General features: G+C 41.4%; 1 non-coding gene across 1 annotated transcript; it reads right to left on the bottom strand.

Moving 5' to 3' along the window:
- Positions 1 to 1104: 1104 nt before the first annotated feature.
- On the bottom strand, positions 1105 to 1213 carry LOC141645179 (small nucleolar RNA R71). The gene has a single exon (XR_012544765.1). It is a non-coding gene; the product is annotated as a small nucleolar RNA R71 (small nucleolar RNA).
- Positions 1214 to 14068: the final 12855 nt, after the last annotated feature.

Below are 14068 nucleotides of genomic sequence, written 5' to 3'. Positions count from 1 at the left end.
TGTTTTAGTTTTGATTATGCATAGCTAATTTCATTGATTGGGAACGAGGTGAACCATGGCGTAAATTAGGATTGCTTTGTTAGTATAAATTCCTCCGTATCGATCTTGTTGTCTTTTGATAAACCTTTTTACTAGATTGAAATATTAGTAATTAAAATTATCATTAGATTGGAATTTCCTTTGAGCGAAAGCTTTGAGAAATTCTTTGGAATTAGAAGACCGTAAGGTAATTTTGAGCATTGATCGAAAGGCTTGCTCATACTCCCTGAGACCGTATTATAGGACCTCTGCTACTTTACTGACCTGATCTTAGCCATGGTGAACCGAAGTTCCCGATCTTCTTTTTATCTTGTTGAGAAATTCTTATTTTAGCAATTAGGCAAATTAGTCAACCAATTTCAAAACCCCCCCATTAATTGTTACTTTTATAGACTGAAATATGCAAATAGAATTGATCTTGTCTCTCTGTGGTTCGACCCTTACTATCACTAGCTATAGTTTTAGTTTGGAATTATAAATTTAATTTTGATACAAAACGACGGTATCAAATTTTGGCGCCGTTGCCGGGGAGACGGTGTAATTCTGTTTGCTTTATTTTTAATTTATTTTTCTTGTCTCAAGGAACTTTGGTTCCTTGAGGCCGTTGCTTACCTTTGCTTCTAGTTTTTCTTTTGCACAGTTAGAAGACAGTTTTTTGAGAGGAAGGCTTGAGTACTCTCAGCTTTTCCAATATGGCTACGATATATGATAATCTTCAGCCAAAGGAGCACCACCTTCCAAAGGGGCACGTGTTACCTACCCCTACTACTGGTCAGTTCGAGTTTCGTTCCTCTTATATCGATTTAGTGGAGCGAAATCAGTTTGCTGGTCTACCAGATGAGGACCCCTTGAAGCATATGGAAATTTTCACAGACTACTGCTGTTCCATACCTATACCGACTGGGGTGACTCAGGATGAAGTAACGGGGGTAATGTTTTTATACTCCTTGAAGGATTCGGTGCGAGTTTGGTACCGTTACCTTGATAGGGTAGTAGCTGGAGTCACAGATTGGACATCTCTCGCATTGGCCATCTACACAAAATACTTCCCACTTGCAAAGACTGATGCTTTGAGAAGTAAAATCACAAACTTCCAGCAAGGACCTAATGAGGAATTTTGTGAAGCATGGGGACGTTTCAAGAATTTGGTTCGGTCTGTCCCTCACCACGGTTTTCAGCAATGGTACCTTTGCAATTTATTCTATAATGCTCTATATGATGATTACAAGGTCATCCTGGATGCAGCTGCTAATGGTAGGTTCCAAAACAACACCGGTCAAAATAAAGGTTGGAACACTATTGAGGAGATGGCAGTCCATAGAGCTGAGTTTGGAAGTTCACGTGGAAAGTCGCGGAAGCAAAGTGATGAAATGAGTGCCGTTGTGACACTCATAACTTCTATTACTGCTCATCTCGAGAAGCTCGAGGCCTCTGAAGCTTCCAAGGAAAGAGTTGAAATTCCTGTCCATAACTCAGACAAGACCGAGAAATTGAGAGAGACAATCCAAGTTCTTTTACTTCAAGTGGCGAAAATAGAAGCAGCTGGGATTGAGTCTACAAAGAATTTTGTCAAGCAATTGGAGAATATAGAGGCTAAGAAAGTCGCCAATTCTTTGAGCAAATGTGAAGGGCCAATTGAAACGATTAATGCCATTAATCTCAGAAGTGGCCTCTCTTATGAAGGTCCCGACAAGCCAAGAGGAGACTCGGGAAATGACGAAGAGACTAGTTTAATTTCTGGTGCAAAAATGAGCTCAATTGTCAGTACCTCTGGTCGATCGACCAACAACAACAGTCGATCGACTGGAGTGTCAGATAAAAAAGTTTCTGATCAGAAACTATTCACACCCAGCACAAGCAGTCGATCGACCAACATTATCAGTCGATCGACTGAAGCTCCTGACGAAATTAATTCTGATCAGGAACTATTCACGCCCAGCCAGGTTGGTCGATCGACCACTCCTATCAGTCGATCGACCGGGTCTCCAGTACAGGACGCAATTCCGTCAACTAATTTGCATGATTCTACACTCATTGATGATTTGACGGAGGTTTTAAATTTACGGAAGCCGAAGGTTACTGATCCTACGGCCAGTGTTGCAGTCCCGTATCCGGAGCGTTTAAAGAATACTAAGCTGGAGCGCAAGTTTGGTATGTTTTTGGAGATGGTCCAGAATCTCGAGGTAACGATTCCTTTCACTAATCTAATTACCCAGGTACCCTCTTACGTTAAATTTATGAAAGAAATTTTAAATCGCAAGAGAAATTTTCGTGATGATGGTAATGTTGCTTTTGTGGAAGAATGCAATGATCTTTCACAAATTAATATACCACCTAAATTAAAGGATCCGGGTAGTTTTTCAATTCCTTGCACTATAGGTAACCACGAAATTGGAAAGGCCCTTTGTGATTTAGGGGCCAGTGTCAGTGTCATGCCATATTCTATTTGCGAAAGGTTAAATATTGGTAGACTCAAGGTGACCGATATTACCGTTCAAATGGCAAATAGATCGACTCAGAGACCTATAGGAGTTCTAGAGGATGTACCCGTTCGAGTGGGTAAGTTTTTTATTCCTGTCGATTTCGTTGTTTTAGACATTGCTGAGGACAGTCAGATACCTATTATTTTAGGTAGACCATTTTTATATACAGCTGGGGCTGTAATAGATGTCAAACGTGGAATCATAACCTTAGAGGTAGGGAATGACACCATTGAGTTCAGTCTTACTCGCAAGGCGACTGAACCTGCTGATGATGATACGTGTTATTCCATTGATATTGTTGACAGGGCTGTTACTCGTAATTGGAGGGAATCCTTAGCCAAGGATCCCTTAGCTGATCTAACCCATTTAGATGAGTTTGCAGGTAATATAGCGGAGAATGCTGAGGAGCCAAATGCTTTGGTAGCCTCAATGGAAAGCTACGAGCTCACAGAGGAAGAAGATGAGATGCTCTTGAGCCTAGCCAACGAGAACTTGGTAAACACTTGCTATACCATTGAAGCTGATTCTGTCTGTGTTGTAGAGGTAAAGGTGCCTGAGCGTAAGCCACTTCCTCCCAATCTTAAGTATGTTTTTCTAGATGATACGGAGGAGTACCCAACTATTGTTAGTGCTAAGCTTAATGATGACCAGCTGTCTGCTTTGATGTGTGTGCTTAAGAAAAACAGAAAGGCTCTAGGTTACTCTTTGGATGACATTAAGGGCATCAGCCCTGATGTTTGTATGCACAGGATAGAGCTGGAGGAAGGCCACAAGCCTTACAGACAAGGTCAACGCAAGTTGAACCAAAGATGCAGGAAGTTGTTATGGTTGAGGTGATGAAACTACTCGATGCAGGTATTATTTATACAGTTGGCAACTTCAAGTGGGTTAGCCCAGTTCAGGTAGTTCCGAAGAAAGGAGGGACTACTGTGGTTAAAAATGAGAAAAATGAATTAATACCGACACGAGTTGTGACAGGGTGGCGGATGTGCTTTGATTATAGACAGTTAAATGCCGCCACCAAGAAAGACCACTTCCCCCTCCCTTTTGTTGACCAAATGACTGAAAGACTTGTCTCTAACAAATTTTTCTGTTTTCTAGACGGATATTCAGGGTTCTTTCAGATCCCTATTCATCCGGATGATCAGAGTAAGACCACTTTTACCTGTCCACAGGGTGTTTTTGCATATCGTAGAATGCCTTTCGGATTGTGTAACGCCCCTGCTACCTTTCAGAGGTGCATGATGGGGATTTTTTCTGATTACATAGAGAACATTATGGAGGTATTTATGGATGATTTCTCAGTTTATGGTAGTGACTTTGATCGTTGTTTAGCTAACCTTGATAAAGTCATGCAGCGTTGTATTGATGTTAATCTTGTTTTAAACTGGGAAAAGTGTCAGTTTATGGTCAATGAGGGAGTTGTGTTAGGGCATCTGATTTCTGATAAAGGTATACATGTTGACAAAGCAAAAGTGCAGGTGATTGAGCAATTGCCTCCTCCCGTGAATGTTAAAGGAGTGAGGAGTTTCCTTGGTCACGCTGGTTTCTATCGGCGTTTCATTAAGGATTTTTCAAAATTTGCTAAACCACTTACACAATTGCTCCTTAAGGATGCTGTCTTTGAGTTTACTGATGAGTGCCTTTTAGATTTTAACAGGTTGAAGGAGGCTCTAGTTTCTGCACCAATCATTCAAATTACTGATTGGGATCTCCCATTTGAGATTATGTGTGATGCCGTGATTATGCGATCGGTGCGCTTTTGGGACAAATGGAAGAATAAAGCTTTGAATGCCATATACTATGCGAGCCGAACTCTGGATGAGGCTCAAGTCAACTATTATACCACTGAGAAAGAGTTTCTAGCTGTAGTTTTTGCCTTAGACAAATTTCGGTCTTATTTGTTAGGTTCTAAGGTTACTGTTTATACTGACCATGCAGCGTTGAAGACTCTCTTACTTAAGAAAGATGCGAAGCCGAGGCTTTTGAGGTGGATACTCCTTTTGCAGGAGTTTGATTTGGAGATCAAAGATAAGAAAGGGGCAGAGAATGTGGTGGCCGACCATTTATCTCGCCTGCAGCTGACAGAAAGGGAGGATTCGTTACCTATTAATGATTATTTTCCTAATGAGAGTCTATTAGCTATTACTACTTTAGGGTCTTATCCACCTCCGTGGTTTGCTGATTTTGCTAACTTTGCTGTGACAGGTAAGATACCACCCGAGCTTTCTTGGCAGCAGAAGAAGCGGTTTGCTTATTATGCTAGACAATACTTTTGGGATGATCCTTATGTTTTCAAGGAATGCGCAGACGGTCTCATTCGGAGATGCGTGCCTCAATGGGAGGTGAAGGATATCCTAGAAGCTTGCCACTCTTCTGCCTATGGTGGTCACCATGGTCCGTCCAGGACTGTAGCTAAGGTACTCCAATCTGGTTTCTATTGGCCAACTTTGCATGCAGATAGTCGCAATTTTGTTGCTGAGTGCGATGCTTGTCAAAGATCGGGGAATACTTCCAAGAGACGAGATGCCACAGGTAGGCATTCTTGAGGTTGAGATTTTCGATGTCTGGGGCATTGATTATCAAGGAATTTTTCCGAGCAGTCAAGGTAATAAATATATCCTCGTAGCTGTAGATTATGTGTCCAAATGGGTAGAAGCTATTGCTACTCCCCATTGCCATGCGAAGGCCGTGATTAAGCTGTTTAAAAAGATTATTTTCCCTCGTTTTGGAGTCCCTAGGGTTGTCATTAGCGATGGGGGAATGCATTTCAAAGAGAAACAACTTAGTGCTTTATTGACTAAATTCGGTGTCCAACATCGTAGAGGTTTGGGGTATTGATGCGTGTCTAAAATATGATGTTTCACACTTTATTCTACACGCATTTCAGAGCTCAAATGTGCAATATATGCCAATATTTCTCTATTTTTCTCTACTTTCGTGTTTTTGTACTTTATTGCAGAAATGTGAAGAATTCAACGGGAAATCAAGCCAAGTCCGCCCCCGAGTAATCTGCATTGCAAATGACGTAAAGGAACTGCTTAAGGAACGAGCTTGGTGCGCAATCCAAGGCCCAAAAGACAAGTCCACGAGTTAAAAAAGTCAAGTAGCAGCTCATCCAGTCGATCGACCATTACCCTCAGTCGATCGACCAATGCTCGGTTCCGTGGTTCTTTTGTTTTTGAGGAGCAATCGATCGACCAAAGATTATCGGTCGATCGACCAGATTTCTATTCCAGACGTGAATTGAAAGACCGTGAATCTTGAAGCCCGTGAAGTTTAGGTTTAGGAAATAAGATGTTGCGTTGATTGCTATATAACGTAACATAAAACCATCAGTTTAGATATCAAGTTTTTATCCAAGTTCTTATCACAATACAGTACTTTCAGTTCTAGTTTATTTCGAGTATCTAGGGTTTGGGATATCGATTTTAGCATTGGATTTCTACCCTTGTTCTTAATCTTTCCTCTTAAATCTCGGTATTCATTTTGCCCTAATTTTAATTTATTGTTTTACTTTCATTATTGGTATAAAATTGATAGCTAGTGTCCCGAAAAGCCAATTATCGTATTGTCATTGTTGTTATTTACCTTAAGCATGAATTCAGTAATCGTTATGAGTTTTATTGTTGTTTTCATCTTTAGCATGAGTAGCTAATTCTTTAGTGCTAGGATGTAGGCGATTTATGGCGTAGGTGGCATTAGATTAGGGAGAACTGTCTCGCGTGTTGGTCGATCGACTGACATTGCCAGTCGATCGACTGACCTCGTAGGGTTTTATATTCGTTTTAATTGTTTTAATCTTGTATTTAACGAATCGAATGCATGCGACCAGTTAGATACCTATTTCGTGACTGACCCATTAGATCGAAAGGTAGGGGAGGTTATTAGACCATCAATTAATTCGACTAAACTGTGCTTAGATCGAAAGATAGGTATAGTTCGGACCATTAGTCACTTTTCAGGACGAAAGTCGGTATTAGTGGCATTAGGGACCTATAGCGAGATCGAGAGATGCTATTTGTTAAGAGTGGACCGAGAGGACCTCTTTATTTCCCGCCTTACCAGTGTTTGATTCAGACCGACTTAGTTTGCTGCCGCCGAAGCTATAAAGAACCGACCATCCTAGTACCCTTCTTTTATCTGTTTTAATCGTATTTTTAGTTTATTATCTTTGTTTGCTCTTAGTCTTAGATTAATTCAAATCAACCCCATAATAGTTACCTCAGACTGAACATAAATCAACTAAAGTTTACAACTGCCTCCTTGTGGTTCGACCCTGTTACCACTAGCCTAGGTTAGTCTTAATAGGAGATTATAAATTTTATCTTTGGTGCTCACAACGACGGGTATCAAATTTTGGCGCCGTTGCCGGGGAGGCAATAGTCCTAATTTTAGTTGTTTTTATTTTTAGTCTCTCTTAGTTTAAGGTACATCCGTTCCTTAAACTTTTCTTATATTCTTTTTGTAGTTTCTTCTTATGCGCAGGTCACAGGGTGGAGAATTAGTGCCATTGAACCCTGAGCTTGAGAGATCCTTGCGCGATTTGAGGCGAACACAAAGAGTATTACCGACAGAGGAAGAGCTGAGTACTCTGTCAAGCTATTACGAGAACGAACTGTTCAAGAAGACCCACGATCTTCACCCGTTTCCACTTCTTCAGCCGAGACAGTTACTTCTCCGGAAATTCCAGTCATGGCCGAGGAAGCAAGTACAGCTAGTTATTCTGAGTCGACAGCCGATAACTTATACAAGGGGTTTGAATTACCGGGAGATGCCAGGAAGTTCGAACCAAAGCCTGCCTATATTACTATGGTAGAGAAAAACCAGTTCGGGGGAGCCGCAAATGAAGATGCAGCTAAGCACATGGAGACCTTTATTGACTCTCGCTTGCTCCATTCCCCCACCACCGGGCGTGACCCAGGATCAAATTAAGGAGACCATGTTCATCTTCTCCTTCGTGATGCTTTGCAAGGGAGTGGTATAGAGACTTGGACCGGACTGCTCTAGGGATCACTGATTGGAATACACTGGCATTAGCATTCTACAAGAAGTACTTTTCTGCTTCAAGGACGATTGCTATTAGAGCTCAAATCACGGGCTTTAAACAAGGGCCAGATGAGAACTTCTACGAGGCATGGGTCCGATTTAAGAAATTGGTGCGAACTATACCGCACCATGGGTTCGAAAAGTGGAGTTTGTGCAATCATTTCTACAATGGGTTGTACGATGATCAGAGGGCCATTTTGGATGTTGCAGCTAATGGCCGATTTGCTGACAATTTGGGAGCAACAAAGGGGTGGAAGATCATTGACGATCTAGCTACCCACAAGGCCGAGTATGGGAATTCGAGAGGGAACCGGAGGAGAGAGCTGTTGAATCTTCCTCTGTTCTTTGCACTTGAGGCTCTCACCGCGAGATTTGACAAGTATGAGCTAGGAGGAGCTTCTAAAGGTGGGATATACCAAGTCAATGCTTTGTGCCGACGGTCCTTTCGTCTCGTGAAAGGTGTGGAGTTGAGGGCCATGTCTCGAAAAACCGCCTAGTCCCTTTGAATCTTGTGTTGCCTTTCAACACTATAGGCAGACAAACACCTACTACGAGCCACCGCATCCAAACTTGAGTTGGAGAAGCCGAATGTTTTGAATCCAACTCAACCTCCGCCACAAAAAGACCATATGTGCCTCCTCATCAAAAGCAACAAAGAATATCAAAAGCCTCCTTATGTGCCGCAAAGAAAGAACAATCACAAAATTCCGAATTTTCCGAGCTAAAGAATCTGTTGCTAAAGGAGTCCCAAGCAAGAGAGGCCGGGATGAAGTTACTAGAGAGCCAAATTGCTCAACTGGCTAGTAAAAGTAACACTCGAGCTCCCGGACACTTACCCACTCAACCCGAACAAAAGGAGACCCTAAATGCCATCACTTTGAGGAGCGGGTCCACCCTTGATGGTCCTGCCATGGTTGAAGATGCTGTGTTGAGAAAGATGAGCCGGAAACAAGTCAAGAGAAAGCTTCAACGAACAAATCAAAGAAAAAGACGTCCCAGGTATTCCAGTCGATCGACTGACATACCTAGTCGATCGACTGAAACACGAGTTACGGAGCTTAGAATCGTACATCTCAGTCGATCGACTGAGGAGAGTGGTCGATCGACTGAGATCGTTGTTGATGCTGAAGAATTTCGTCCTTTAATGCCAAATAACCTACGAGACCACTTGTTTCGGGTACCACAGATCCCAAAGATTTTAGGGGCGGACCGAGTGTTGATGGGTCGATCCCGCTCCGAGTTCGATCCGATGACGGTTAATGGGTCTCATTTGAGACGGTCTGAGGAGGGGTCTAGCTTCAACAAAGAAAAGGTGACGGACTTTCAGCCTAAGTCCAAGGATACCGGCATACGCGATTTAGAGGAGAGGGCTAAGGTACTCCTTACAGCCCCATATCCGGAGAGACTCGTGCCGACGAAGGAACAGGTATCTTTTAGTAAATTTGAGAAAGTTATTCGTAGCTTGAATGTTCGGGTACCCTTCCTTGAGTTAGTTAACCAAGTGCCAAAGATATACTAAATTTATGAAACAGTTGTTGTCAAAGAAAAAATCTCTTGAACATGTTCACATTGTTGCGTTAACTAAAGAGTCTTGCTCCTACTTGTCTCACACTCGCGCCCATAAGTTAGAAGACCCGGCAGTTTTTCGTTCCTTGCAAAGATAGGTACCTTTTTCTATCGAAAAGGCATTATGTGACTTAGGAGCTAGCATAAGTGTCATGCCTTTGAGTCTAGCTAGGAAGCTTAAGTTGACCAGGTTTGCAATAACTGAGATGACAGTTCAGATGGCTGACCGATCTGCGGTCGAGCCTATAGGAGTCCTAGAGGACATACCCGTCCAAATAGGGAAGTTTTTCTTCCCTGTTGTCTTTGTTGTCCTTGACATGCCTGAAGATGCCCATATACCGATCATCTTAGGTAGGCCGTTTCTGCACACTGCTGGTGCAGTTATTGATGTCGGTTTAGGAACCTTGACCTTCAAGGTTGGGAAACATTCTATCATTTTTGCCCAACCTGCTAAAAAGAAGGACGCCATGTGGCCTGTTACTTGTAATACGGTCTCTGAAAAGAGATCGTACTTTGTTCTTCCTGAATCGACTGTCCCTATTACTACTGCTGTGTTAACCACTTCGCCCCGGATTGGGAGCAAGAAGGAGGAAGAATCTGTTATTTTAGATAATGCAGGAGCTGGTTTGGGGAAGGAAGAGCCGTTGGATGCTCCAGCTGCGACAAAGCCTATCATTCAAAGAGGAGGTCTTGGATGCCTAAGCTATGGAACTGATGAGGAAGTGGAAGATGAGCCAGCCAAGGTGAGATGGTCTGATTTGAAGTCCGATGATTCCAAGGAAATCCTTGATTGGGGAGATAACGAAGTTGATCCATTAAGCTCTCCGACTGTCGAAGCTAAGAAGGGTGCAGCTGCTGAGATGAGCACCATTGAGGCTACCTCTAGTAGCCAGAAGCCGACGAAGTGGGCCATACCGTGGTCCTTCTTGATCAACTATTAGTTGATCAATCTCGTTACAAACTTCTCTTTATTTGCTTTGTTAAGACAATTTTATTGTTTTTTGTGTGCGCGAAAACTTCGCTTTTATTTTATTTGCTTAGGATTTTTAAGTACTTTAGACTTCGTTCTGGGTTTTGCGCAATTTTGGCGCGTACTATTGTGCATTTGCAGGTATTTAGAGCTTGTTAGCTCAAATCATTGAGCAATTACGAAGAAATAAGCATTTGCAGCAGTGTTTTCAGTCGATCGACTGGCCTATATGATCGATCGACTGAATTGCAGGTTCACAGGAGCTACTGTTCACGCCCACCTGGTCGATCGACTGATCTCCGTGGTCGATCGACCACTGCTGCTGCTATATTCGTTCACGACCTCTCCCCTGCTGTGTTTGGTCGATATGCGAACCTAAGGGAGTCTTCTACTCTACTTTATTTTCTGTCGAATTATCTATTTATTCTATTGCCTCATTTGTGCACAATTTTTACGCTTCAAAATTCTTTTCTTCGGTCTTATGCGTGTTTTTTAATTGCCTTTTCAGGTCCTTATTGGTAGCACTGCTGGCTACTGAAACCTCCTAGCTCACGCTGGTTTGGGGAGGTTTCCTTTGCTGCGCTTAGAATCTTGTGAGTTCCATATCTTTCCTTTATGTGTTGCTTCTTTATTTTCTCGCAAATTCCCATTTCTCTTTTCTTCACTACATGATTTTGCACAATGGGGACATTGTGCGATTTGGTTTGGGGAAGGGTTTTGCGTCGCATATCATTTGCTTGCATTCACGTTTAATTTTGTTTTGCATTGTTTATTTCATTTCTTTTATATATACAGAAAAATTCAAAAAAAAAAATTGAAAAATTTCAAAAATTCCCATAAAATGCACGTTTATTTTAGCATATAGATTGAGTCGGAACGGTAGTATTTCCATGATGATTTTGCATTTGCAACTGTTTTGCCTGAGCCTTGCTAGATTAACATGTTATTAGTAGAATCGTATAAGTGCATACCTACGAGTTTTCGTTGAATTACTTGCTGGACTTGAGACTTGACTTTGAAAATTGGCAAACTACTTATATTTCTGAGATTTAGAGCCTATAACTGGTGTCATCTATGACCGGTTTATTTAAGAATGTGAGTAGTACTCCTTATGAGACATGTTTCCTTAATTTGCATGAATATGAACTTGATCTACTTAATACCTGTATGCATTCGGTCTGTGGTTTGTTGACACATGTGGAAGAGGTTTCCTTTTCTCATTTTACCCATAAGCTTCACACTGCCAAAAATACCCCTTTTTGTCCCATTACTACATCCTACATTTAGCCTGTCCCTTGTCAAGCTAGTAGTCTGTGTTTTCGGATTTGTTACTCAATTTTGGTGGCTTATGCTCTGTTGAGACGATGGTTGGGAAATGAAATGAAAAAAAGGGAAGAAAGAAACAAAAGAAGAAAAAAAAGAGATGAAAAAAATGATTCGAAAAAAAAGAGAGGTTCTGTACTGTTCAAATGGGTCGATCGACTGCCACACCTGGTCGATCGACTGAGATTCGAGAAAAGAGATCAATTCGCATAATTTAATCCTTATCTTTTGGCGATTTTTGCTCCCATGTTCCATTTATATCCTATGGGGAGTTTTATTGATTTAATAGTTTGGAGATTGTGAGTTTTGTGCTTGCTATAGCACTGCTTCATTTGTTTATGAGAAAGAAGTTGGATGTTGTCACTTGGTTCCGTTTTGGTACTAGCTTGATCACCTGTACCTCCACTTTACCATAAAATGTTTTGCCTCTTCTCACCCATACCTCACATATCCCATATATACCTCGGCATGTGTCATTGGTCATCTGTTCGGTTGGAATGCATATGTACGGTTGTAGAGGTAATTTTCATATTTTATTGCTGGCATGTCCTCATAGGTCGTAGTTAGGTGAGAGTCACTACAAAATTACCTCTTTCTATCTTACAAATATATCACCTGTGCTTAATTGAGTGATTTGAGCGACCCGCGAGAGTCCAATTTGATGAGTCTCTATAGTCAAAGGTGCAGGGGTTTTTGACGACTTTATATTTCGTTTGCATGATTCACATCACTAATTGATTGTTGGTTGCGCATTAAATCGGTTTAGGCTTAACAGTTTGCATTTCGCTCTGAGATTAAACGCGTTCCATTAGGTCATTAGATCGAGTCTAGTTCTTGCTTGGGGACAAGCAAGGTTTGGTTTGGGGAGATTTGAAGCGTGTCTAAAATATGATGTTTCACACTTTATTCTACACGCATTTTAGAGCTCAAATGTGCAATATATGCCAATATTTCTCTATTTTCCTCTACTTTCGTGTTTTTGTACTTTATTGCATAAATGTGAAGAATTCAACGGGAAATCAAGCCAAGTCCGCCCCCGAGTAATCTGCATTGCAAATGACGTAAAGGAACTGCTTAAGGAACGAGCTTGGTGCGCAATCCAAGGCCCAAAAGACAAGTCCACGAGTTAAAAAAGTCAAGTAGCAGCTCATCCAGTCGATCGACCATTACCCTCAGTCGATCGACCAATGCTCGGGTTCCGAAAGCTACTTGTTTGAGAGGAGCAAGCGATCGATCGACCATTATCGATCGATCGACGATTTCTATTCCAGACGTGAATTGAAAGACCGTGAATCTTGAAGCCCGTGAAGTTTAGGTTTAGGAAATAAGATGTTGCGTTGATTGCTATATAACGTAACATAAAACCATCAGTTTAGATATCAAATTTTTATCCAAGTTCTTATCCCAATACAGTACTTTCAGTTCTAGTTTATTTCGAGTATCTAGGGTTTGGGATATCGATTTTAGCATTGGATTTCTGCCCTTGTTCTTAATCTTTCCTCTTAAATCTCGGTATTCATTCTGCCCTATTTTAATTTATTGTTTTACTTTCATTATTGGTATAGATTTGATAGCTAGTGTCCCGAAAAGCCAATTATCGTATTGTCATTGTTGTTATTTACCTTAAGCATGAATTCGATGTCGTTATGAGTTTTATTGTTGTTTTCATCTTTAGCATGAGTAGCTAATTCTTTAGTGCTAGGATGTAGGCGATTTATGGCGTAGGCGGCATTAGATTAGGGAGAACTGTCTCGCGTGTTGGTCGATCGATCGACATTGCATTGCCGATCGATCGACCTCGTAGGGTTTATATTCGTTTTAATTGTTTTAATCTTGTATTTAACGAATCGAATGCATGCGACCAGTTAGATACCTATTTCGTGACTGACCCATTAGATCGAAAGGTAGGGGAGGTTATTAGACCATCAATTAATTCGACTAAACTGTGCTTAGATCGAAAGATAGGTATAGTTCGGACCATTAGTCACTTTTCAGGACGAAAGTCGGTATTAGTGGCATTAGGGACCTATAGCGAGATCGAGAGATGCTATTTGTTAAGAGTGGACCGAGAGGACCTCTTTATTTCCCGCCTTACCTGTGTTTGATTCAGACCGACTTAGTTTGCTGCCGCCGAAGCTATAAAGAACCGACCATCCTAGTACCATTCTTTTATCTGTTTTAATCGTATTTTTAGTTTATTATCTTTGTTTGCTCTTAGTCTTAGATTAATTCAAATCAACCCCATAATAGTTACCTCAGACTGAACATAAATCAACTAAAGTTTACAACTGCCTCCTTGTGGTTCGACCCTGTTACCACTAGCCTAGGTTAGTCTTAATAGGAGATTATAAATTTTATCTTTGGTGCTCACAACGACGGGTATCAGGTATCATCCCAAAACTAGTGGTCAGGGTGAGATTTCTAACAGAGAATTGAAAGAAGTCTTAGCTAAAGTTGTTTCTAAATCACGGAAAGATTAGAGTCTTAAGTTAGATGATGTCTTATGGGCTTATAGGACCGCGTTTAAAACGCCAATCGGGATGTCACCATACCGACTGATTTATGATAAGACATGTCATTTGCCTATTGAGTTAGAGCGTAAGTCTTGGTGGGCTATTTGTGATTGGAATTTGGATCA

The sequence above is a fragment of the Silene latifolia genome, chromosome 2 (genome assembly GCF_048544455.1).
Source record: "Silene latifolia isolate original U9 population chromosome 2, ASM4854445v1, whole genome shotgun sequence".
In the NCBI taxonomy this organism is placed as follows: domain Eukaryota; kingdom Viridiplantae; phylum Streptophyta; class Magnoliopsida; order Caryophyllales; family Caryophyllaceae; genus Silene; species Silene latifolia.
The sequence above is the reverse complement of the archived record's forward strand: the minus strand, read 5'-3'. Positions and strand labels throughout refer to the sequence as shown.